The following is a 23,040-nucleotide window of genomic DNA, read 5'->3' on the forward strand; positions in this document are numbered from 1 at the left end:
AGGTGGAATATTAAAAACGTCATATACTATAAAGCTCTGACATATAGAACACAAGTGACTCCTAAAAAGTTGAGTTGCTCTTGTTTCTAAATGATCTATGTGAAAGCACAGTAATTATTAACACAGCACTTGTATTGGAGTGAAAGGTAGCTTCTCTGAGAGATGTTTGGAGTGTCAAAAGGAATTGTGTATAAACCTGGAGATTTTGGGGTTTTTTTTGAAACTTTCTGGCTCATCCAGCCCATTATTTTGATTAGTCAGCCCATGTGATTGAGGGTTAATTTTTTAAAACTGCTCCTTCCAGCTTTTCTTTTCCAATTTAAACAGGTGCTGTAACCATTTTGAAGTTTTATGAATGGGTACACACATACACAGAGGTCCACACATAGTCTTCCGTGGTTTCCAGACCTCTCCCATAGCAAATGTTCTTTCCTTCTGACATTGTCAGTTACCAAGATTTCCTCAGAAATTGCCATGAAATATTGTTGAAATTTCATATATTTGCATGATTTTTACATGCCTTTGTAGGTAATTTTATATTTTTCTCTTGAATCTTGACTGTCAGACATTTCTTATACGAATGCAAAATTTCTGACCAATTTTAACAGAGTTGATCAAGCAATTAGTGTGAAACAAAGCAGGCAAATACACATCCATCTCTTTTTCCTTTTGTGAACCTGAAGTGGAAAGAGTTACGGAACAATTCTGTGGTTTTTTAACAGGAAAAGAAGAAGGGACCTAAAAAAGATCTCTAAGTGACAGTGCAGGAGGGCATGATGTTGACTTGTTATGCTTCTGAGCAGTGTAATTTAATACACGAGGAAGACGCCCTTAGTCTGGTTGTGACCATCAATATTTCTGACACAAATACCGGCTTTACACAACAAAACATTTTGCTCCCAATTTTAGATTTAAAAAGTTTTATCAAATAAAAGAGTGGGCTTAGCAATTACACAGCATCTCGAATCTTACATCAGAAATAGAAATAATCCGCATTCAGAAATAACTTGCAGGCACATCAGTCAATCAAATAAGGGTGCTACTGAAAAAAGATCTAAATATCTTAGTCACAACAAAGATGACTATTTTCAGAGAGGGCTCTGCAGATGCACATTCTGTTTGCAGCTGCAGCCCAGCCCTAAAAAGAGAGGTCGACTGGGTTTGGAGGGAATCCAGCATGAGGATGTGAATGAGCTCTGCAGCCTAACCTTCCAGCTGAGTATGAGAAACTCAAGTCAGATCAAGATTTTAGTCCACTGCAGCCACCAGGGGACTTTCATGATGCCTCAGCTGTACGGCTGAGCCATAAATCAATTTCCATTTGGGTCAGCAGAGCAAAAATGTATGCCATTTGTTTTCTTGCTGCCACTGTTCAGAGCACCTTTAAGGAAGGGACATAGGGTTATGTTTAAGGGTTAAATGGTGTAAAAGGTGCATTTTCAGTCTGCCTAATCATACAAGGAGGTGCTTTCAGTATCTTGTGAATACAGGTACTACAGCATGAGATATGAGTAGGATGAGAATCAGTGGACCAGTTCCTCACCTGGTGTAAAATTACATACATACATTGACCTGCTGTATCTCAAACCAGCTGAAGAGCTGAGTGGTAGTGTCAGAGGAAGAAAAGAAAAGAAAAGAAAAGAAAAGAAAAGAAAAGAAAAGAAAAGAAAAGAAAAGAAAAGAAAAGAAAAGAAAAGAAAAGAAAAGAAAAGAAAAGAAAAGAAAAGAAAAGAAAAGAAAAGAAAAGAAAAGAAAAGAAAAGAAAAGAAAAGAAAAGAAAAGAAAAGAAAAGAAATGAAAAGAAAAGAGATACAGAATATATGGTTTTTTAAAGGTTTAGCTTTTGATAGTGATGGACATATAGAAACCTCATGGAAGCTCTGCTCAGATGGACTGACCTCACCAGCTGGCTCCAGTGTAATCCTATCAGATCCTTCCCAGGCAAAAAAAATGGTAACCCAATGGTGCAATTTTTTCATGGGGAGCAGAGTTACAGGGCTCTTTCATGAAGTGCAGAAAGAAAAGCAAGGACAGGTAGATACTCAGATTAGTTGAATTAAACCAGAAGTGAGACACACAGTTTTTTAGGGGGAAGAAGATTAAATATAGGGTCACAATTTCAAGAGAAAAGGTGAATTCTCTCTCTCCTGGAGTTTTCAAGCTGATATTGGTTGGACTTCCTGCAAGTACAAGTACATCTGAAATAGCAGAGTGTGGAATTTAATGACTTCTTTGGCCTTCATCTCAGTGGAATCTGAGTCTATGAACAGGACAGTGGGAATTGACCTCCAGAGCTCATGACAGAAGATTAGGGCTATAGATTATACGCAGGTCCTGCTAGAAATAAAGACAAGGTTGCCCTCAGTGAGTGGAATCTGTGTATAAGGGAAGTTGGGGATGCGCTGCAGGACAGGTTCTAGAGTTTTTACAGTGTGAACCTGTTGAATGAAGGGTCCTTTCCCCTTACTTCTCAGATGACAGTGTGTCATACTGCCTTGAGCCCTTTGCATCTCACTTGGCTATGAAGACAAATATGTCCTATGTGGATTTGCTCTGTGAGGAAATGTCTTTGTCTCAGTTTTAGCACATCTTTTACATTCAGTTTAAAACCTCATATTTTGCTTTCTTGAATTCCTTGGAGATTATTTCAAGGAATTTATTAAATCTTCCTTCACTTGATGAAACATCTGCTATTATGGAAGAGATGTCTTTTCCCTGAAGAATGAATTCGAGTTAGCCCAAGAGGAATGGAACATTTCTATGTTAGAGCCCTACAGGGATGGCCCATTATCACAGGGATGCTGTGATTCCCCTTTGTGCCAGGCAGAATTCCTATCAGGATGATTTGTGGCTCTTACCTATGCTTAAACACAGACCATCCAATGCATTTTGATGAATGACTTGTTAACTAATACTCTGTACAGCTCTCTTTCACTGTTGTCTCCTTGGAGAAATTACCACTGATCTTTTCATTACACATACATCCTACAGGTGTTCCTGGAATCACAGAACAGCCACAGGCAAAACTTCTACCCCAAGACTGGTATAATTTTGTAATTTGGAAGAGTGGTAGTTGCACTTCTGCCACATTCCATAGAATTTAAGGAAAAATTCAGTCTCCCTGAGGCTAGGGAATGACCCAGGACTCCCTGTTGGAGGAACTCGATGCTATTGGGTCATGAATTTAGGATACTGCAGCATTGTTGAAATCTCTGATATGTAGGAAATACCAGATAAGATGTGGCTGCAATACGATAAAAAAGTCATAAACAGGAGAATTAAAATCTAGGCATGGATCAGGGAGGAAAAGATTTGCATGAGAGTATTAAGATGAAGTTCATAAACTCCTAACTGGGTTCATAACACTGGCTTTCATCAGAGTTATTAATTCAAACATGCATACTATCACAAACAAAGCCTGGAAAAGTTCAGGCACAGAACATAGAGATACAGACTTCTGAAAACAACTTTTCCCTAGAAAATAATCTACTTAACAGATATTCTAAAAACAAGGAAGACAGGAAGAGGGTCACTGAAGAAGCAACAAGTGTGGTTATTCTCAAGTTAAAAAATGTGTTAAATATGACTCTGGATAAGCCAAGTGAACTTTGCCTGCTGCCAATTTTCTTCAACAGAAACTTAAACTATGCTTTAAATAGCAAACTAGATTGCCCCACAAAGACTACAGAGCTCTTGTCTTCCTATCCCAAGTGCTGTTACTTTGCACAGAACACTAAAATAATTTAAAAACAATAGTAGCATAGTTTTCAAAAATAATTGTCTTTTGTGGAGTTATTTGGAACGCATTTACAAAAATCTGTTGAATTTATCACTGCTAATGCTTTAATCCAGATTTTTTTTTTTAACATTCATTCAGCAAAACATTATGATCATTGATAATCTGATTAAGGGATTTTCTTCATCTTCATAAACTCAACAAAATGGATAGAATGAGAGCTAATTCCATAACTAACCACCATTGAAGATGTCTATGCTCAATTCAGACATTCTCAAAATCTAATGCCAGTCCTGCGTCTGTGTGTTTTTTCTGATGGACATAATACTGCCAGGCAGCTTTGAAAGTTCAAGTCAACACTGAAAACACAATGAAAATTGTAGATTATACATTTCTGTGCATTGCTCTCCTGTAGGTGACATTGATGTCTTGAACTTTGTGGAGCTCCGTAAGATCTTAGGAATGTGACTTTTCATGTCTACCTCTTTGTTCTATTTAATTCCTTGGCCCTAATGACTTCTGTGTGAGAAGAGTCTAATGCTCAACTCCAATCTCTCCAGAAGCATGATTTTTCATTTGCCCCAGTCTGAAGAGAGTTTGACAGACAAAGCCTGGGACTGAAGGACTGAAGGACTCATGGCATTTCACAAAACCATACTTTATAGCTGCCAAGATGCACAGGGTATGGATGATTCTTAACACATCTGATTAATGGCAGCTGTGTCTTACATCTCAGTAACTGTGAAAGTGTTACTTCTGGCAGGAATTAGTCCAGCCCAGCTGATCTTAAAAATATGGACAAAGCTCCTACTCTTCCCCTTGGACATATCTACCTGCCTGTTTCTTAACAAACCACAGAATGTGAATAGATGTTTGAAAGTTGCTATTTCTGCATTCTGGATCCATCTAAGACATACTCACAAAAAAAGAAGGTAGCAACACAAAATCATAGAATCACAGCATCATAAAATGGTAGGGGTTGGAAGGGACCTTTAGAGATCATCTAGTCCAACCCCTTGCCAAAGCAGGTCCACCTAGATCAAGTCCACAAGAAAATGTCCAGGTAGATTTGGAAGACCTCCAAGGAAGGAGACTCCACAACCTCCCTGGGCAGTCTGTACCAGGACTCCATCACCCTGACAGTGAAATAGTTTTTTCTTATATTTAAATGTAACTTTTTGTGTTCCAGCTTCATCCCATTACCCCTTGTCCTGTTACTAGCTGCAATAGAAAAAAGGGATGTTCCAACCTCTTGACACCCACCATTTAGATATTCGTAAATATTAATGATACCCCCCTGCAGTCTCCTCTTCTCCAGACTAAACAGTCCCAGTTCCCACAGCATTTTCTCATAAGGAAAATTCAGATTCCTGCAAGTGCCAGACTTCCTATTGTTCCCCAATCAACAATGATTTACACTGCCTCTCCAGAAATTGTCCACAAAGACAAGAGAAGATCCCCACAGAATGCTGCAGTCAGTGGTACTGAGAGTATGAAATTATACCTCACTTTAGTGTGGCAATGTGTGTGACATGAGCCATGTCTCTCAGTAGCACAGAAGAGGGGAAGCTGATGCCTGAGTTTGCTACCACAGGGCTATTTCAGTGTTGTTTTCTCTCATAACTGCTGAGGCAGAAAGAAGATTGAAGAGACCACAACGGCAGCTTCTAAAATTATTTTGCATAGGTTTCTCTACAGTCACACATGAAACTAACTTACAGGCAAAGGAAAAGAGAAATCCTCACACTTCCACATCACTTTTGGGCAGGAGGGGAAAGAATATAAATGTTAATATTATAACCATAGAAGCAGTGAATGGATTCCTGAAGTCAACTGCTCCAGTTTCATCTGTTTCTATTTTAACTCTCACCTAGAACTCATCTGCAAGTAAGAACATTCGAGATTCCCTTGGAAATTCTGTACAGAAGTTTGCCAAATGTAATTGACATTTTCACACCAAGTAGTGTTTTGTCCAGTATGAGTAAAATAAATTGATCACTGCTTCTGCAAGTATCTGTACCTCTCCGGGAAAACTTTCTTCCTTTGCCTATCATGGAGCTACGGTGCATTGGAAACAGATGGACTTTACATTGATTTATCTCTTTTCAGCTGAAGACTTTACACCACTCTGAACACATTAAGTACGTCTGAGATCATTCTTCTGATACAGATTTTTTTCAGTTTGGTTTTCCTGGACATGAGTAGTGTAAGAGACTTACATGAGCACAGGACATGTCTAACATTGCCAACAGTAGAGATTTCCAGTGAGAGAAGGTCAACCAGCAAAACTAACTCAAGTAAATGAACAATATCAATTTAAATTGTGATGCAATAATACATTTTACTCTGGTTGGTTTGTTTGTTTAAATAAATACTCCTATGGGTTGCTCAATCCTGTAGTCTGATAAAACAGAGATTACAACAGCTCTGCATCCATGGTCTAACCTGTCATCAGGCTGATCTTGTGTTCCGAGTAGGCACATGCATACAAAGCACACGTATACACCACAAGCTTGTGACCCCTCTATAATGGAGCAAGTTGGAGGTCTGTTAGAGAGAATATATGTTTGTATGAACAGCATAGATTCCTCCAGCACCTGGGCTCATGCAATCTATCCAGTAGCTGCCCCTAGATCCCAGTCTTCCCAGTATCACAGATGGTAGGATTTGAAAGGCATCTCTAAAGATCATCTAGTCCAGCCCCTCAACCAAGTCAGGTAGGTCTGCTTAGATCAGGTAACATAGGAACATGTCCATGTGGGTCTTGAAGACCTCCAAGAAAGGAGACATCACACCTTCTCTGGGCAGCCTGTGCCACTGCTCCGTCATCCTCACAGTGAAATAGTTTTTTCTTATATTTAAATGTAACTTTTTATGTTCCAGGTTCATCCCATTACCCCTTGTCCTATCTCTGGACACTACAGAAAAAATGTTACCCCATCCTTTTGAAATACAACTTTTAAATACTTGTAAGTAGTAGTGAGGTCCCCCCTCTGAACAGTCCCAGATCCTGCATCCTCTCCTCTTAAGTAAGATGTTTACTCATCATCTTGGTGGCCCTGTGCTGGACTCTCTCCACAAGTTCTCCATCCCACTTGAGCTGGGGAGCCCAAAACTAGACACGGTACTTCCAATGAGACCCCACGACAGCAGAGGGGGAAGGAAAGCCTCCCTCCACCTGCTGGCCACACTCTTCTTGATGCATCCCAGATTGTCATTGGCCTTCTTGGCCACTGATGGCACATTGCTGGCTCATGTTCAGTTTATTGTCAATCAGGATTCCCAGGTCTCTCTCTGTAGAGTTGTTCTGCAGCAGGTCAATCCCCAGCATGTACTGGTGCATGGGGTTGTTCCTGCTCAGATGCAGGACTCTGCACTTGTCCTTGTTGAACCTCCTGAGGTTCCAACTCTCAAGCTGGTCAAGATCTCATTGTATGGCAGCATAGTTTCTGGTGAATTAGTCAATCCCCCCTGTAGCTGGCATCTGGACACATGAGTCTCTAAGGGTCACAATCCCACTTTATTTGCCGGTACAGACCTCTTTGCACACAGCAACCAATCCCTCTTTGCCACTGAACTGCTAGACCTCATAACCACTTCAGCATACACTGGGACCTCCTGCTTTCTGCAGTAGTCACCTTCTCCAAGTTCCTCACTCTCAGTTACACAGCCCTGTGTCTCCCAGGCCACCTCACCTACTCAACAGCTCATATACTTGATCTCCACTAACACTGGTGTGTTCACACCGGCAGTTGCACCAGGTGATCAGGCACAGGGCAAGGCCAGGTGAGCTTACTGACCAGCAAGCTACTTAAACACAACCAGCTCTTTTTTATACACATCCGTCTATCTTCTCAAGCTTGTTTGTCCCCAAAACTACCTTGATCCTCTCTTCTCCTGACTTTATTTTATCCCCTAACCATCCTTTCCTGGAATCTCACAATATATCTTATAACTCCACACACAGTTACCCCGGAAAAGAGCATTGGGATTACCCTGCCTGTCATCTTTCCCTGTGCTTATTTGTGTCTAGAGGTAGGATTTTTACCACGTAAGCAAACAAATGCCACTAGTATAAATCACCTGTTAGCACCAATGCAAGTGAGATTACACTATATGAGCAGGTTTAAATATGTTTGGCCTGATGCTCTGTGGATGTGAACTACCATTACTCTACTGGAATCAAGCAGTGATAATTTTCCCTGTTTAGTGAAGCCATGTTGCTGAGCCTGAGGACACTGTTTAGCAACTCTTTCATCCAGTTTCCTTTCCCTGAGCCATCAGACATTTGCAGATGCAAGGTTTGTTTTGTCCTCTCTGGTGCTGAAGAGATAAAGGAGAGCAAATTCCTTTATGAGGTCACATGAGAAGGAATCTAGGTTCATGTACTTTTGTTTTTATGCTTTGTTACACTCTCATCTTTGGTTCATCTTATGATTGGAAAATGATACAGAAAGAGACATGGAAATTCAGGGGGAGAAAGAGATAGTGAATCTTTATGCAACACAGCATTGAATATTTTAGATGTTGCATTTAAATTCTCACTTTTTTTTTCAGATTTCTCTTTATGCACCCCATAAAGCTCCCTTGACCTTATGAAATAGGATCAATTTTTAGAACACTTGCCAAAAGGAATGGAGTTTATTTTCCCAAGATTTCAAATATTGTTTTCCTAGAAGAACACATCAGTTTTGCATTCTTCTGTTCATAGAGACCCTTTCCTTGTCTCAGAAACTCAAATTTTTCTTAAGTTTATAAAAGCAAATATTTAACAGACACAGGACTGTACCTTGGAACTGCTGAGGAACATATTTTAACATCCTACCCTTTCACAATGATATTTTCCTCTGCTCAGGTGGTGAACACATGTTGATATCTGATTTTATTACATATATATATATATATCAAACAATATTTATGAATAAAGATAATACAATAGTGACAGTCAACATGTTCCTTTACATGGTGTGGAATCATTCTGTGCGAGTTTGCTGAAAACTGGAGAATCTACTTGCAAATACTAGAAAGCTTTTCTTCAGTGTTCCTTGAGTGGCCACTGCAGCAGGAAAGCGGCTGCAGTGATTTGGGAACTGCTTTATGTGAAGCTTCCTTTTCTGTTCTTTTGAAGTACATAGTAAATGCCTCAATGGTTGCAGTGAGATTAGAACTTGATTGTATTCAAATAAATGTAGGTTGGATGATCACAGGATTGTGCATGTGAGTACATAATATTCTGTCCTTCCACTCTCACCCTCCAAACCACATTTACGGGCCCATAGATATTAAATTCAATATAAGAATATTGTTAAATCAAATATTGATATCCACTTTACACAGTTACTATAGAAAATTCAAGCCCAGAAAGGCTCAAAAACAGCAGCAGAATCTATCAATCACCCAGAAACCTAATCTTAGAAGACGGGATAAACCATACATAGCTACTGACTGTGAATGTGCTATGATGCACTCCCAAACAAACTACATCCTGGAATCATTAGAACCGACATGTATTTAAAGAGTAACAAAATTATTACCCAAAATATTGGCAACCACACACAGACATGGTGTGAAATTTTCCATCAGCATTGCTACTTATTAATTTCTTGATTAAAACCCTTTTTCATCTATCTATAAACTTGCAAAAAGACAATTAGGCAATTTTCCCCCATACCTTTCTTCACCATTCCAGCACACCTAGATTGAAGCATGATTAGAATCAGATGGAAAATGCCAAATCTTTTTATGGCAAACTTTTCAAGGTAAATCCTCCTGATTTTTTTTTTTCATCTTCATCTTAGCTTTTGAGCTTTTAAGAACTTCATAGTTTCAAAAAGAAAATTCTTGAGATTTTGTTGAAAACATTTCAACATTTTCTCACCAAAGTTGTTATGGAGTTTTTTTCTTAAGGATGTCTAGTGTATGAAAACCAGTGTTTTCCACAACACAGCACAACAGGTCTGGATCATCAGCATAGCAAACCCTCCACAGCCACAGTGGCTATCAGTGGCTGCCTGGAACAGGAGAGAAGCTTCAGATCTATAGCAAAAAGTCACAGAATGGCTGGGGCTGGAATGGTTCTATGGAGGTCATCTACACCTAGATGAACAGATGACCTAGAGGTCACCCTGTCCTCCCTGCTGCGATGACAACACTGCCTGGGGACAGTGAAGGGAACTTTGATGAAGGGAAAATGAGAGTTTGATAGTTGATGTCTCCATAGTGCTGTGAACCTCTCCCTACAAAGCTCCTGCAGTAGCTCTTCCAGCTTGAGGGGAAGATGTCCAGAAAATGCTCCTTCTTTTTCCACTCTTTGTTTTTTGATTGGAATGATGGACTCGTGAGAGAAAGTGGTCACATGGTTGGAATTTTTTCACAGATTGTCTTGTCAGTTCTAGAGAAGTCTGGGAAGGGAAGGAGGGTCCTTCTCACTTCCCCACATCTCAGGAACTTTTCTTGACTGTTGCCTTCTGAAAACTGGGAGAATTTTCTGTCTACTGTCCCCCAAGTCTGAAGGAATCAACTCTGCAAGAGGAAATAGTCCTGAAAAAGATATATTCCAGGAAGTCTGTAAGTAATCTGCAACGTAATAAATGGTAGATCCTTATTTCACTGCTCCAGGTAAACCAGTGAGGAACATCATCAGAAATTCCTTACTTATAGGTTGATTAATGTACTTACGTTCAGGTTCTGACTTCAAGTTCCGCTGGATTTCTGAATGTATTTTGAGATAATTGCATACTGCAGTACTTTACAGACTGGCAATTTGCCCTGAGTGGTGGTTTCAGTCAATTGAGGGCAAGGAGTGGTATTTTATAGGCCAACAGAGAAAAAAGGCCAGGATATATTTCAATGGTGAGCAATCCCAAATAGGTTCCCAAATAACTTGGATGAGAAAGCTCTTATATGAGCTGCAGGAACTGTCAAAATTTTATCCTAGATTCTGACCTCTTGGACTTAAATGGAAATAAATGAAGAATGAGTAAGACAAACAAGGGAAAAAATGTAAGAAATAGCAAATGTTTGGGGATATAATCAACGAAAAACCAAACAAACTCCAATGTGACATCCCCAAATGTGACTGCCAAGCATGTGATTTATATCTTCTGCAAGATGATTTAGAAGAAATGTCCAGTAATGTATTTGATTCTCTTAACCCTCTCCCATTTTGTTACCTCTGCCCATGACATTTAAGAACCCAGCTGGAGCCCCCCAAGATAACTGAAGTCATATGATGCTCTGAGCGCGGCCAAACATCCCAGAAGCAGCAAGAGCCTGACAGACCAAGCAGCCCAACAGGACAGTGAAGAACTTTTTAAAGAGAGTGAAACAGAAAGATGAGGCTGAGAAAGGGGAGGGTGGCAGGAGGGGATATGTGTGCAGATACAGACTGTTTGATCAAATTTATCATGTCAATGAAAATATTCTTTTTAATGAAATATTGCATGTTTTTATTTTTCTTTCCTTCTGTTCTGATGGAGGAGTCATACTGAACTATTTTTGGTATGTGAAGTATTGGAAAAATAAACCTGGACAGAAGAGAGGCACAGATGTTTTCTATGTTGGATTTTTTTTTTTTTTTAAGTTCTTGGTCACCACCCTTTGCCGCAGGAGACAGCTCCGTGAGCCACATACTGAACTGCCTTCTGTGCTGTTTCAGGTCTGTGAGGATCAGTAGGTGTTGGTGAACTAGGGGAAGGGGAGCATGATCTGCTCAGGACATGTTACTCCAGCAGCCATGTTGTGCTACCAGGCTTGCAGCAAAAGGCTCTTCTCTTATTATTCTTGGTAGGACAAAGTCCACAGGGACACGCATGGCTGTGCTGATGATGGCATCGATGCCATCATCAGCACAATTTTTTTTTTCCTTGTGTGAACAGGAGCTAGTTTAAAGATTGATGACAGCAGTTGAAATTCCATGAAAAACAAATGCCAAATTATACGATCTGTGCCTGAACACTAGAGCAAAACCTGGCCTGAGAGGTGAGGGATCAGCGAGACCGCTCCTTGATTTGAGTCCATGTAGCTGTAACATCAGTCAAAGCTGGCAGCATAGAGACAAACAATGAAGCCAGCTGTGGAGAGGTGCTCCTGCTTCCTTACATTGCTTAGATGATGTGATGAGTAACTGTGGAGGATCTCCAGTTCTTGAGATCTCCACAGTACTGTATAATTTTGCAAAAAAGGACAACATTTCATCTAGTGATATGAATTTTTCCCCCAGAGCAGTCATGTGATTGTTATGGAAATACAAAAGTTCTCTTGCATCTTGAGCCTCAGAAAGTTAATTATACTTTGCACAGGAAAAACACAAATATGACAAACTTCTGTTTTCTTCTTTTGCTCATTCATATCTGGATATTTATTCAACACAGGAAACCAGAGCCAAGAGGGCTGTATCTTTCTTCTTGGGTTATTATATTTGATCTGCACAGTCACTTTGATCAGAACAACTTTCTTCCCTCCAGAAAGGCAGAAGCTATTGCATTGAAGCAGTCCCCGTTTTGCAGTCCTTTTGCCTGCAGTTTTAAAGCACACTATGATCAACAGTGTTTGTAATAATGACAACCAGATTCAGACATGAGAAAGTTTGATAGGATGCATACCATATTTGAAACAGAAGCAAGTCTATGGATTAGTGGAGAAAGAGTACAAACAAATACATACCAGGTCATCAATCTTCTGTCTGGGAGGAGCTCTTTTAGCAGGTAAGCACATCCCATCATAATATTACATTATATATGAAAGAAGAGCAGAAAATCTGCAGCAGAAAGAATAACAAATTTCTTATAGTTAATTGGAGAGATGCAAAATTAGAGAAGAGAATATAAGAACAATAAATGCTTATGAACATCAGAAATATTTTTAAAAGGAAGTGATAGAAAATAAAACTGAGGGAAAGAATGGATGAGTGAAGAAGTGTATCTTATACAAAGAGGAAGAGAGGTGGACAGGGAAAAGAGAAGTTGAAGCAAGCAGAGTGGAAGAACTGCTGTTGCCTTTTTGCACTATGTCATCAAATACTCAGTCAGCATGAGAAGTTTGGGCAACACTCCCAATTAATTCAATGTGGGTCTCAAGGCTGCAGGTTTATACAGGACTTTGCAGATGTCAGGAGTCATGACTCACTTGTTCAGAAATTACATCTGAAAGCCTCATTTCTCCCCTGAGGAAGGTCTCCTCTGACTTTCACAGTCACATATACACATGCACATAGAGTCCTATGGAGAAGATCGTTGACTTACTGCCTAGTAGGGTCAAAGCTTGATATGGTTTGAAAAAAGAATGATGATTCTCCAAAGCCCACCACCTCAACGAGAGAAATCCCAAACTCAAAACCTCATGAGAACAAAAGACCGATGTTATGCACATCCTTTTGGATACAGTTCTTGTTTTATTTGAAATTTTCCAGAGCTGTCAACATGGTGCATTGAATCATTACTAAATTCAAGTCCAATGCTGGAAGAAACTGTAGGATCCAGTAAAAGACTATATCTCATTCCCAAATGAGATATATTTTTGTACATTACTGTGATTATTTTTGTGCAGTAAACATATAGTGGTAACTAGGTAACTGAAATAAGAGAGTTGAATTGGGAGATTTGCAGGTGATTTATCTTAAAAATGGGTCTTTTAAAATATTTTTTAAACTTACAATTTGTTGTCATTTGACATCAATCTGAGAGAATGTAGCAGTCATTTGTTTCAATCCGATACAACAATTGGGTTATGCATCTGTGTACTAGATTACAAGGAGTAAGAAATACGATTTACTTTAATCTCAAGATGATGTACAGGAAGGAGGGACATCTCCTGCGTCTGTAGATCTACATTAGCAAAAAAATACTACACATGAGGCTAGAAAAAGATACATTCAGAAAGCTTTGTGCTAGGGTCTTTTCAGAGAAGCATGAAGAGTTCCCTCAAAAAAAAATAGTTTAGCCAATTCAATAGCAAATTCTACTACCATGACACAGACATAACTAAATTTGTGTTGACCAGGTTATCATAGAATAATAAATCTCGATTATATTGGAGATATTGATAGAATGAAATCACATATAGATTGATTTTGTAGTGTCTTTCCACTGCTTGATCATTTGCCTTACTACCCTACATGACAGAAAACATAGAACCCACAGAGAAAGGAGGAATCTCTGGAGACCAGTGATGGATTTTTACAGAGGATTTTGAAATATCAAATCTTTACCACATCATAAAAGGGGAATTGTGCATAAATCATCTAGCATAGCCACTCAGCCAAGCACGCACAGTCCAGGAGGTTCCTATAGACTGCTGATGACAACTTCCTGTCGCAAGGTGATCAAGGAACCTACAAGGAGGAGTGTGCTGCTGGGCCTGGTGCTGATGAATAAGGAGGATCTGGTTTGCGATGTGAAGATTTGAGGCAACCTTGGCTGCAGCGACCATGAGATGGTAGAGTTCAAGATCCTGTGTAGAAGAAGCAGGACACAGAGCAGGACTGTGACCCTGGATTTCAGGGGAGCTGACTTTGGCCTCCTCAAAGAACTACTTGGAGGGATCTTATGAGGTAAGATCCTAGAGGATAGAAGTGCCCAAGAGAGCTGGTCAGTCTTCAAGTGCCACTTCCTCCAAGCCCTGCATCAGTGTGTCCCAATGCGCAAGAAAGGAGGAAAAGGAGGTAGGAGGCCTCCATGGATGATCAGCAACAACCCAGGTAGAAGGCAGTCATCTATGAGAGGTGGAAACAGGGCTTAGTTTCTTGGAAAGAGTATAGGAACATTGCCAGAGCATGTAGGGATGCAACTAGGAAGGCTAGAGCCCTTCTAGAATAAAATTTAGCTGTAGAAGTTAAGGATAGCAGTAAGGTATTTTCAAGTACATCAGCAGCAGAAAGAAGATGCGGGGAATGTGGGCCCACTGCTGAACACAGACGGTGCCCTGGTGACCGAGGATACTGAGAAGGCTGAACTATTGAATACCTTCTTTGCTTCAGTCTTTACAGCCAAGGCCAGTCCTTGGGAAGCCCAGTCCAGTGAAGATAGTAGGACAGAGGATAGTGTTGCCTGGACAACAGAAAACTTGCCCTGGGTGGATGAGGAAGAATTGAAAGATTGTTGGGCAAGCTTAAGGCTCAAAAGGCAGTGGGTCCTGATGGGATGCATCCTAGAGTGCTGAGGGAGCTGGATGATGTGATTGCTAAGCCCCTCTCTGTCATTTTTGAACATACATGGAGGACAAGTGAGTTGCCTGAGGACTGGAGAAAGGCCAATGTCATGTCAGTCTTAAAAAAGGGCAGGAAGAATGACCCAGGAAACTACAGGCCAGTCAGCCTCACCTCCATCCCTGGAAAGGTCATGGAACAACTCATCCTGAATGTCATCACTGAACATATGAAGGATAAAATGGTTATCAGGGGGAATCAACACAGATTCACCAAGGGGAAATCCTGTTTCGCCAACCTGATAGCCTTCTATGAGTGCATAACTGGCTGTCTAGATGAGGGGAGAGCAGCGGATGTCATCTACCTTGACTTCAGCAAGGCTTTTGACACTGTCTCCCATAACATCCTCATCAGAAAGCTCAGGCAGTGTGGCTTGGATGAGTGGACAGTGAGATGGATCGAGAGCTGGCTGAATGACAGAGCCCAGAGGGTGGTGATCATTGTCATATAACCGAGTTGGAGACCTGTGGCCAGTGGAGTTCCAAAGGGATCAATTCTGGAGCCAGTCTTGTTCAACATCTTCATCGACGACCTGGATGAGGGGACAGAGTGTATCCTCAGCAAGTACCTGATGATACCAAACTGGGAGGACTGGCTGATTCCCCAGAAGGCTGTGCTGCCATTCAGCGGGACCTTGACTGGCTTGAGAATTGGGCAGAGAGGAACCTCATGAGGTTCAACAAGGGCAAGTGCAGAGTCCTGCATCTGAGCAGGAACAACCCCATGCACCAGTACAGTTTGGGAGTGACCTGCTGGAGAGCAGCTCTGCAGAGAGAGACCCAGGAGTCCTGATTGATAACAAACTGAACATGAGCCAGCAATGTGCCCTCGTGGCCAAGAAAGCCAATGGCATCCTGGGATGCATCAGGAGGAGTGTGGCCAGCAGGTCAAGAGAGGTTCTTCTGCCCCTCTACTCTGCCTTGGAGAGGCCTTATCTGGAGTCCTGTGTCTAGTTCTGGGCTCCTCAGATCAACTGGGACAGGGAACTGGGGCTATTTAGTCAGAATAAGAGGAGATAGAGGGGGGATCTTATTAATATTTACAAATATCTAAATGGTAGATGTCAAGAGGTTGGGGCTTCACTTTTTCCTATTATATCTAGCAACAGGACAAGGGGTAATGGGATGAGGCTGGAATACAAAAAGTCACATTTAAACATAAGAAAAATCATTTTACTCCTCAGGTGAGGGAGCCCTGGCACAGGCTACCCAGGGAGGATGTGGAGTCTCCTTCTCTGGAGGTCTCTAAGACCTGTCTGGACACATTCGTGTCAACCTGATCTAGGTGGACTTGTTTCTGCAGGGGGATTGAACTAGATGATTTCTAAAGGTCCCTTCCAACTCCTACCATTCTATGATTCTATCATCTCATTTCAAGATACCATCCCCATACAGCCTATATGCATCATCTTTTATATTCTTGTAATTGTACATTAATCTGTGGCTTTGGGAACATCTCTATCTGGAAATCCTCTCTCCAGATCTGTCTGTCACAATGTTTGTGAGACCCCAGAAATTCTCTTTTGTTTGAGTATGTAGCAATGACTTAAAAAATACTGTTAACCCTTGGTGATTTGCCATAAGGCACTCAGCGCTTCAGTTTGAGGTATATTTAAATTAAACTTTCACGATCTCTTCATCTGAAATGTTCACACCATGGAAAGAATTTTAGAGAAAAGTTGGAGACTGCCTGTGTGCCCTTGGTTTCCAGTTTAGGAGCCACTGTTCTCTACTCTTTCTCCATACCATGAGCTTTAGTAGAAGAAAAGAGGTAATTTGGGGAAATATTAAAGCTCTTTGCCTACTATGTGCAGAGATGCTGAAATATTCTTAATGAGCCAGATAAATGAGAAAATCAGAGCCCTACAGCAGTCAGGAAGGGCTTGAACTTTCTTTAAATACCAGGAGTTCTGTAAGTTTGTTCAATTGATCCTGGATAAAAAGAATGTTGTTGGTATCTCAGTAAGCCAGTTAATATGAATTAGACTAAAGCATTTCAGAGGTAATGGGGACAACAGGGTTAGCCAAGAAATGCATTAAGAAACTATGTTTTTAAAAATGTAACTTTGCAGAGCTGTCAGCACGAGGAGGGTGTGCACTATGCCAAATGGAACTGCAACGTCTTCCTGACAACTTTCAGGTTCCATTAGCCACTGAAGATGCCTGTGAATTCAGTGTTACATCCATTAGTGAGCAATTCATGCATGTCTTTATTTAATGAATCTTTACCCATCTCACAGACCAGCTTTACTTTTCTTAGAATGACACTAGGAAAAATGGGCAACAAAACATCACAGCAGAATTCTACCTTCTTTTGCACCTACAGGGAAAGCTGTGCTTGAATGCAATCATTCTTTTAAGAAAAAAAAAGTAACCTGTAGATTAATTTTGTACCAAGTTGTGCTTTGACTCCAGGTTATAGTGAAATAGCAGCCAGGGTCACAGATGCTTTCCTCTCCCTCCTCCTACAATCTTCGCATTCAAGGGGAGAAATACAGGGACTGAATCCTCATTACTTCCCTAAGGTTATGCAAGGTGGGAAAAATGTTGAGATTTCAAAAAACTTTTAAGAGTCTGAAAGTGAAGATTGCTTTCTGTTAGGTATCCAAGCCTAAAAAAACCAGTCCAGACTTCACTCCCCCTCCTTTGTCTGGAAGTTCATGTAAGTTTGCCGAATGAGAGATCCTCTTCCTAAGGTTTGACACCTAATCACTCTCAATCTTCACAAACCTAGAAGAACGATTGTGAGGGAGTATGTTACTTGTGAAATGTAACAGACAGTCAGACGGACAGACAGTCCTAGAGTTCAGGATTATTATTTTCTTTTTCATCCAATTACTACTTAATAAGGGGAAGGGAAGGCTGAAGGAATCTCATTCTGTAATTCATGTCACTCTTCTTGCAAGATTAGCTTTGAATCTGCAGGCCAAGGAGGCATTTTGAACTCAGTCTCTCCCTGGTTGATTGTTCTAGCCATTAGCCATAATACAAACACCACAGCAATGCTACAATCAGCTGTCTGTGGCTGATATGTCTCACACTAAATTCATTGCTTTGGAGTGATGGTAGGCCTGCTGGGAGCAAGTCTGATGAGTAAGGCTGCTCAGAGAAGCTGGATGCTTGGGACAGCATGTACATTCCAGATGACCTCAAGGAGATGGATGTTTAGATGTTCAGCTCAGTAGGAAAAATGCCAGTAGCAGGGAAATTATTTCATGAAAATTGGCCTCATGCTAAGTCCCTATTACATAGGCCTTTTCACTTAAATCTCCTTTGTGGCCAATACAATGCCTCACAGTCCTGAAATATAATTATTTAATTCAATATACCTGCAATAATATGAAGTTTGTGGAGGGTATGAGAAAGTGTCTGAAGATATCAAGTCTGCTGGCATAGTGCTGAAGGACTGTAAAAAGCAGAGGTCTGTAGCTAGGGCAGTATCACCCATATTGCTTCTGGGCGTAGCTGTTGGTCTGAACTGTCTCCAGAACTGAGCACAGGTTTTGTTTTTGAGAAAAATGGTTGTTTCACTCTGCGAGATAGTGCAGGAGCACACTGTTTCCTATGTAGTGCATGTGCACCTGGAAAAGTGCAACGGGAACTGAGGAATAGAGCTATTTACCAGGCTAGGAACATGCTTATGTGGCAACATGCTTACACAGGGGCATTTCATTGCTTTCTTGCACTCCTGGAGTGTAGAGGACTGGCATGGCTGATGGGAGACAGAACAAGGACTCTGTCCCCTTCCACATCAACTTTCTGCACAAGAGAGACAGTGCACCGTCACAGGTAAAAACAAGTTCTTTTCCCTGAAGAGCTTCCCTGGTGAGAGCTAAGCAATAAGCTTAGTTCATACCCAAAGGCGACCTCCCCAGAGCATTTCTGTGCTCCAGCTGACAAGTGCTATAGTCAGACAGCACAGACACATTTTTTTCATGCTATTTATTTCAACCCAGCTTTACCAGGAGTCCAGAGATATGTAGTTATTTTTCCTTGCCTGTCATCCCCCCCATCCCACCTCCTTCTCTTTTTTCCCTTCCCTTGCATTAAGACTGAAGCCTGCAAAGGTTAATTCATTTGCACTCCCATCAGCACAACAGCATAGGGACACATTGAGAAGGATTACAGTAATAGCAGTTTTGAAGGTATAACCCAACACCAGGTCTTTCTTTCAGCAGTAGAAATGTATTGTGCAGGACTAAGTCAGCTCTGAGAATGCCAAGTCATCTGTCATGCTCCTCAGCAGCTGGTGTTTTAGCAGAACGGGAAAATACATTTCTGTAAAGGTTGTTTCGAAGAGAAATGTCTTTTCCAAACAGAGTTTTATTTGTACATAGTAATATTTTATGTAACAACACAAAGTTCACCTGCTGTATTACATTGAGATATCTTTAGAAGCAAATCCAAAAAAAAAAAAAAATCTACACTGAATTTTTTGATCCATAACTAAACCAAGACTCTGAGAACTGAAACATGATTAAACATTGTATTTTAAAAAGACCAGCAGTGTAGTACAAATTACAGTGAACCACATCAAAGGAAACCCAGGAACACAAAATCCATGGGAAAGTTTGAATAAGTTACTTAGAACAAGAGCATAACCTTGATCTGAGGCTGCATTGTGAGAAATATCAGTGTATCCCACTAGATGCTTTTCAGGTGGACAGAAAGACCATACAGAGTAAAATATTACACTTGATCAGCACCAGTCATGGAATTGCTTAGTTTCACTGCAGTCTTTATGGTCCAAAGCTGGAATACCATGAAGCACTGCCAGACCACTCACTAGTTGCACAGGTTGCTCCAATGAGAAATTATTAGAAAAGGTCAGGGCTAACAGGGCTCACCAACAAAATGTGAAAAGCCATCAAGATATCTTGGAATGGACTGGTAATTCACTTAGCATTCCTGTACTTATGCAATTTGTTTTGAAGGCCCCTGTCTCCCATGGGAGTTGCTGCAGCAGTGGCTGAGGAACACTCGGCTGCACAGCAGCTCCTCATCTTCTGCAGGAGTCAGGCTCCAAGTCAGCAGCCTTGGAGTGGAATGGTCCCCTAGGCTACCCTTGTTCTTCAGAGAGGCCTCACACAGCCAAAGGGCCACAGCCACTGATGCTGTGCTCTGCCATCTGAATGATTTTATTTTTAACTCAAACCACACATATCTGTGAAAGTTTCATTTAAATGGCAAGCACAAATAAAAGAGAGAATAGGTTGGAAATTTGATATACCATGAGCCATATAAAGTTGTCAGCAAAGTTAATGATGAGAGATGACCATTTTCAGGCTGATGATTTGCACACCTGTGTTGAGTGCTTATATTCAGTTATCTTCCTCCAGGTTTGGATCAGTCTCTTTCAGAGTGCCTCAGATGCCTGAGATACACCAGACATGAGTCTGTGGACCACAGTAAAAAATTGCTAAATTTCCGAGGATCAGGAGGAATTAACTTGCTTATTTTCTTCTTTTAAATTAACTAAACATTTTAAATTAATTAAACATCTTAATCTTCTGAATCAACTTACCTGGACATGTTCCTATGTAACCTTATCTCAGTGGACTTGCTTTAGGGAGAGGGTTGTACTAGATAATCTTTAAAGGTCCCTTCCAACCCCTACCATTAAAAATGTTTAAAAAATAATCTCCATGTTGTCTCATCACAGTGAGATTTTTCTTATCCATGTCTCATGCTTCTAAAATACTCTGTCTCAAACACGCATGTATACATGTTGTCAAGAGTAAACAAAAGAAACCTTTTTTTAATCACATTTGTACTCTGTTATAATGAAGAGTATAGTAAAATATTTTTCCTGTAAAAATAACATGTAGGAAAAGTGATAAAACAAAGCACTAGATCTTTTAATTAAAAAGTAATGCTAATACTTTAAACAAAACAGGATCAAGATTTTTCATAATTCCTCTTCAAAAGCATTACAGCTTGTTATCTAAATACTTGTAGGACAGAGATTTTTCTCTAGTTGCACATAAAGAATGAGAAAGTGAGAAATTTTCTTGTTCTTTATTGACCTTTTATCCAAAAGATATATGGTATATGCTTATATTCCAAGATGAGGAAAAAAATCGATCAAGGAACCTCATGAGGTTCAACAAGGACAAATTCAGAGTCCTGAATTTGAGAAGGAACAACCCCATGCACCAGTACAGGCTGGGGACTGACCTGCTGGAGAGCAGCTCTGCATAGAGAGACCTGGTAGTCTTGGTTGATAATAAACTATGAGCCAGAAATTTGCCCCTGTAGCCAAGAAGGCCAATGGCATCCTGGGATGCATCAAGAAGAGTGTGGCCAGCAGGTCAAGGGAGATTCTTCTCCCCCTCTCCTCTGCCCTGGTGAGGCCTCATCTGGGGTCCTGTGTCCAGTTCTGGGCTCCTCAGCTTAAGAGGGACAGGAAACTTCTGGAGAGAGTCCAGCACAAGGCCATCAAGACGATGAGTAAACATCTTCCTTATGAGGAAAAGCTGTGGGACCTGGCACTGTTCAGAGTGGAGACTGCATTAAGTATTTAAAAGTTGTATGTCAAGAGGATGGGGTAACAATTTTTTCTTTAGTGTCAAGTGACAGGACAAAGGGTAATGGGATGAAGCTGGAACACAAAAAGTTCCATTTAAACATTAAAAAAAACCAAAAAATTACTCTGAGGGTGAGGGAGCCCTGGCACAGGCTGCCCACGGAGGGTGTGGACCTGCTTTGGCAGGGGGGTTGGACTGGATGATCTCTAAAGGTTCCTTCTAACCCCTACCATTCTATGATTCTGTGAAGTTCTACATATTTAGCTAAAATTCCTTAGGATTTAGAGATGTCACAGAATCACAGAATCACAGAATCTTGATGGTTGGAAGGGATCTCGAAAGATCATCCAGTCCAACCCCATGCCAGAGCAGCTAGAGTAGGTCACACAGAAACTTGTCCAGGTGGGTTTTGAATGTCTGCAGAGAAAGAGACTTGAGAACCATCTGAGCAGCCTGTTCCAGTTCTCCATCAACCTCATAGTGAGGAAATTCTTGTATTTCTTTGGAAACACTTATGTTCCAGCTTATACCCATTGCCCCTTGTCCTGTTACTGGTCATCACTTTTAAATAATACCTATTAAGTGTGTTCATATCTGTAATTCTGATTATATGATGGTCACAAAACATCAGTTTGAGGCACTTCTGTTGATACAGGACCATGCTGGACCATGCCAGTACTCACTGGAGAACATTTTCTACTGAATTATCCCCTTCACTTCTCACTGTCCCATGCTTTCCTAGCCCTTGATTTGTAACCATGTACTGTAGTTTGAGACATTTAGGGTATAGGGGTAAGATTGCATGTATCACTCTGAGTCAGTTTCCCTTAATATGGAAAAACTGAAAAAAAAAAAAGAAAAAAGAAAAAGAATAAAGACAACTTGTTCAAACGAACTCTTCATCTGGATGACTTCAAATACTTTGACATCTATCTATATTTTTATTTGGAAAATGAATCAAGAATAATTAAATAGGAATGGTAACATCTTTCACCAATCAATGGACTTGCAGTAAAATTAAAATAATTTTTTTTCTCCTAAAATCCACTTTTTTTTCATCTGATGCCATTCATTGAGATCAGATGCATTTCACTCCAGCTGTGTCAGATGTTGGAATTACATAAGTAATAAAGTCCTGAAGGCCAATGGCGTGGGAACAATGGAATGCATAACAATATAATCAGCAGCAAAATCTATATTTAATGTGTGGCATTCTAATGCTATAAAATATGATGATTCTTAAACCTCTTTGTTCTTTCTCGCCAGGTTCTATGGCTGCTCAGGGTTTTTAATCTTGTGCCATTTTATCTTAGCTGATGTCTTTTTATTTTTTTTGTTTCTGACTTTGGAAATTATTATATAAGACACATGAAGGAGACAAGTGAGAGAGTATAAATGGATAAAACAGGCTACACTGTGCTTAGCAAGTGTTAAGCAGAGCCAGTAACTTTTTAAACTCGACAGTCTCTTAATCTTTTGCAGTGAACACAGAAAGGGCTTTTCTTGTTTCAAAAGCTACCATGGCATTCAACAGCAACCATTTTATTGCTGGGATTAGTTGAGCTCTATCACTTT

Source organism: Colius striatus, chromosome 1, assembly GCF_028858725.1.
Source record: "Colius striatus isolate bColStr4 chromosome 1, bColStr4.1.hap1, whole genome shotgun sequence".
NCBI lineage: Eukaryota > Metazoa > Chordata > Aves > Coliiformes > Coliidae > Colius > Colius striatus.